The 4,722-nt window shown below is 42.2% G+C and overlaps 1 non-coding gene across 1 annotated transcript; it reads left to right on the top strand.

The window, feature by feature from the left end:
• The first annotated feature begins 348 nt into the window (after window positions 1–348).
• On the top strand, window positions 349–486 carry LOC119933833. The gene has a single exon (XR_005452702.1). It is a non-coding gene; the product is annotated as a small nucleolar RNA SNORA7 (small nucleolar RNA).
• The last annotated feature ends 4,236 nt before the right edge of the window (window positions 487–4,722 follow it).

Genomic DNA, 4,722 nt, shown 5'->3' with positions numbered 1-4,722 from the left:
GAAGTGTCAAGTTTTCCTGTGGTCTGTCCCAGATTTGTTTTGGGTTTGGAGCTGTACACTTTTCACATGTTGTTTACTTTTTTGTTGTTGTTGCACTCAGCTTCCATCAGCTGCAGGGGCTCCTTTTGAGTTACAAGACTGATACAGCTCCACAATTCCTATGGATCTGAAAGGGGAAAGCAAAATCACTGGAGCAAGTCTTGGGAGGGGCTCAGTGGTCCCCAGGAAAAACCCTCTATGATTGGATGGAATGAGAGATTTTCTGAAAATAGCACATGAGATGTTATTAGGTTCCACAGTGTGCCTTGTGCAGTTATTTTTTATAATGTTTGTTGAGTGTTATGAAGCTCCCTCTCAGGGTTGCACCTGGAGAGGTTCCAGTACTCTACCAGTCTCGACTACAGGAGGGAGAGTCAAGCAGAGGCGTACCCATTCCATTCGTAACTTGGGCAGTGGCTAGTGAGTGGAAGGCAATCTGCTACATGTCAAAACTCACCTGTGCTAGGCACCAGTGGCATGGGAGAGAGTCTAGTCTAGAGTGGAGACTCAAGTTACTGCATGGAAGGTGGCAATAGTAAACCACTTCCGTATTTTTACAAAGAAAACTCTACAGATATGCTACCAGAGCAATTGCAAATAGAGGTGGAGTGTTCTGGAAGAGATGTGTCCATGGTGTCGCTATGGGTAGGAGACACCTTGGCAGCGTAAGACATGAAGCTATATGCACTTTTGAAATGATATTTTCAGGGAAAAAGCATTCAAGTAAACTATGTCATGGGTGGGGATTTGGCAAAGAAAGGCCCTGTACTCTCTCAGTAAAAGTTGGGGGATGGAGAGGGTGTCAATAATGGGGCCTGGGGCATTTCCCTGAGTTGCTCCATCCTAGGGATATCCTGAGCCAAGTATGTGACAACAGGTATCTGGTCTCCCACTTCACAGTGCCTGATTCTATGCTGGAGGCAAACTTGCATCAGTCGCTAATATGGGAGGGAATGGAGGGGCACTTTCTCCTCCCCTCAGCACCTGAGAGTGGAAAGTAGTTTTCTCTGGAGTTGGAAGTCAGAAATTGAATTATATATTCATTAATAGAGCCAGAGACATATTCAAAACTAAGGAACATAGGTGTTCCTTCAAGAACCTTCTTTCCTTTTTCCCTGATTGTGAATCAGGTGTGTTTTAGAGTCCTCTAAGTTCTGTTATCAAGAGACAGATTTAGTGGGGAAGGAGAAAGTAAAGAGCAGACTAATTCCAGTGTGCACCTTAGCTATGATTTCGATTTAATGATGCACTGCATTTGCACCATTTGGAAATGTTTTCTGAGGGAAAAGTGCAGACAAAATGCTTCAGAGCCCTTTATTGGTTTGAAACCGCACAGATGGTTATCTAAGAAGACTGAGCTGAGAGAGAGTGATGCTTCAGTGTGGTGGCAGGGAAAGGAGCTAGGAGTGTCTGGATTACATTTCCAGCAGGAACTGTGGAGTTAGCCCCATCAGGAGGGGATGCTGAAATCCAGAGGAACGACAGTGATGAACAGTTTAATGCAAATGCTATTCTGGCCCCAGCTGAGTTGTGCTCAACATTGGCATTTTGCCTTTTTTTTTTTCCTTGAAATCTTTCCTGAAGCTGAAATTATGAGTACTTAGTTGGCTGAATATTGCTCACAACATTGGAAAGATTCTGAAACTCAGGGCGGGATTCTCAGTGGTTCATTGGCTTAAGCCCTGGCTTTTCTTCCTAAGGGTTTCTGACATCATTGGATGGCACTAAACAGGGCATCCCACCGTGATCTTTATTCACTGGGATGGGGATGACTCCTGAAAAGATCTACCAACAGCCAAAAGACTCCTCTTTGTGTCTGAAAAAGACACAAACAACCAGCCATATTCCCTCTGCTTCCTACAGCAGAAAAAACACTGTTGCCTAGTAGAAATGGAATGAGTCTGGAAATCAGGAGATGGGTTCTGTTCCTGGCTCTAACAATTTTCTTCTGTGAGACCTTAGACAAGTGGCTCAATTTCTCTGTGCTTCAGTTTCCTCATCTGTAATATGGGAATTAAATACTTAATTTCCTTCCCACTTAGAGTGTAGACCCATGTGGGACAGAGACTATGAAGTGATTATCTTGGATCTACCCCAGTGTGTAGTATAGTGTTTAGCACATAGAAGCAATTAACAAATATAACAATTATTATTATTACAGAAGAGGTAAAGGAGATACAAAAATGCTGATGTCAGGAAAGGCAGAAGACAAATAACCTGAGTGTGATGTGTAGTCCGGGTTTTGTTCAATATTTAATTTTTTTTTAAATCCCAAGCCCATTTCCCAGGGTCAGGAGCAAAATGGCAACTCCTTCTCCCTGTTGGTAGCCTATGCTTCCTAAATAGGCACTGGGAAAAGGGAAAACCAGTTCCTTTGCAAAGCACCTAAATGAAATTCCAAGTCCTGGATTCTCACAACTGGCACCTATCATCCTTGTGACCTGATTAGTTCATCCAGGATCAGTGCAAATCAGTGAGTTTTCAGTGAGAATTCTTTGAGCTCCATTTAGATGACATTTCACTCCTACGGGTTGACAGAGCCATAAAACGTTCCTTGCTCTCAACTCTCCCGATGTCAAATAGGATTGCAATCTGCCTGCTTCAAACCACAACTGGGACAGTTGAGAAAGAAAGCTCAAAAGTTGAGGTATTGAAAGTTATCAAGCTGGATTTCCATGAAATTCACTGAATTTAAATTCACCCATGGGAGTGTATGTGTGGCTAAAAAAGCTAATGCAGAGTCCATAGTACAGCACTGTTCATATAAACGGACTTTCCTTTGTTGTGTTGTTGTTTATAGAGCCTGGTGGTGTTGCTACCTTTTCCTCCTACTGTCCCGATCCTCTCAAAGCCTCTGCTTAAAATGAGCCACCTCTTCCTGGATGCAGTGGGCATGTTATTTTGCCTTCCAGAGTTGCTTCCCAGGGTTGAGCTCAGATGCTAAAAAAGGAAAAGTCTGAGGTTTCCATTTACTGAGTCTTTAAAACAATTCCTCCAGGCCTAGAGGAAAAATCATGGGCCTTGAAGTCAGAGGACCTGGGTTCTAATCCTGACTCTGCCACTGGTCTGCTGTATCACTTTCGGCAAGTCACTTAACAACTCTGCCACAGTTTCCTCATCTGTAAAATGGGGGTCCAAGACCTATCTTCCCTCCCTTTTAGACTGTGAGCATTACTTTGTGCAACCTGATTACCTTGAATCTAACCCAGCACTGGGTATAGTGCTTGACACATAGTAAGTTCATAACAAATACCACAATTACTCTGTTCGCCATGTAATCAGTGGTCCAATATCATACAGTCATCATCTATGTGTCGTACTACCATGCATTCTCCCCATCCATCCTACCACATGTCCCAACTGGAACCGACAACATGTGAAGAAGCAGATACGTGCATATTTGTGGCTATGGCCATATAAGCTGTTAGAGAAGCTGCGTGGCTTAGTGGCAAGAGCCCGGGCTTGGGAGTCAGAGGTCTTGTGTTCTAATCCCAGCTCCACCACTTCTCAGCTGTGTGACTTTGGGCAAGCCACTCAACTTCTCTGTGCCTCAGTTACCTCATCTGTAAAATGGGGATTAAAATTGTGAGCCCCACGTGGGACAACCTGATTACCTTGTATCTACCCCAGTGCTTAGAACAGTGCTTGGCACATAGTAAGCACTTAAATACCATCATTATTACTATTATTATTATAGAGTTGGGAACCAATAAATCAGTGGCATTTATCAAGTACTTACTGTGTGCAGAGCACTGTAATAAGAACTTGGGAGAGTACAAATGTTTCCCCTTAGCTTTGAGGACAGTTTTTTTTTTGGTTTTGGTTTTCAAAGAAAACCCTTCTTAATCAGTAGTTGATGGTTTAAAGTCATTTTATCCCAATTTTCTCCTCCCTCTTGCTCTGGGAAGACAAAAAAAAAAGGTTGGAGAGAATTTCAGGCCAAATGACACAGTACAGTTTGGAAACACAAACTTGGGGAGACATACCCTGTACAAAAACCCATGTCCAGTAAAAAAAAAAAAAAAACAAAAACCAGGAGAGTTGCAAAACATTGATGCTAACAATTGATTCATCAAATCATCTAGCCATTCCAGTTCCTGGAGAGAGAAAGAACTTTACATTTTACAGTGCAGTTCTGGAAATTGCTTGTAGCTTCTATTTTTCAATAGGTTTTTATTTATTTTATGGGCATCTCCACTGCAGAGATGGATAAAACTCCCAAAGCCCCAGAGTTTTAGTTTAGATAAGTGTACATTGGTCTGAATGCTTATCCAAATCTCTGCTATCTAGAAATAGGATCTTTCTTCAGAGTCCCTGTAAAGGAGCAATTGGTAACCTTGCCGTTTGCAGTTTTATTCCACATTTACAGTATAAAGTGCTTTGGGTTATAGATGCCAGGGGCTCTATTTTATTATAAGCCACCTAATACTCTCAAAGCACTTTCGCAACCATTTATTTATTCTCCACATCATCTCCTGGAGGTCAGTGACTCATTGAATGCAATAATTCAGGGTTAAAATGCTCATTTTTTCCCAACTCTTTACTATTTTTAGTGCATACACCACAAATCTCACTATATGTTCCCTCCCAATCCCCTATTTCTTTACTGGATACTGTTGCCAACTTATTTCAACCTCTTCAGACCCCAAGATCCTTCCCCTTCTTGGCCTCTGAAATCTAAAT

The sequence above is a fragment of the Tachyglossus aculeatus genome, chromosome 10 (genome assembly GCF_015852505.1).
Source record: "Tachyglossus aculeatus isolate mTacAcu1 chromosome 10, mTacAcu1.pri, whole genome shotgun sequence".
Taxonomy (NCBI): Eukaryota; Metazoa; Chordata; class Mammalia; order Monotremata; family Tachyglossidae; genus Tachyglossus; species Tachyglossus aculeatus.
Note: the sequence above shows the minus strand (reverse complement) of the source record. Positions and strands in the feature narration are given on the sequence as shown.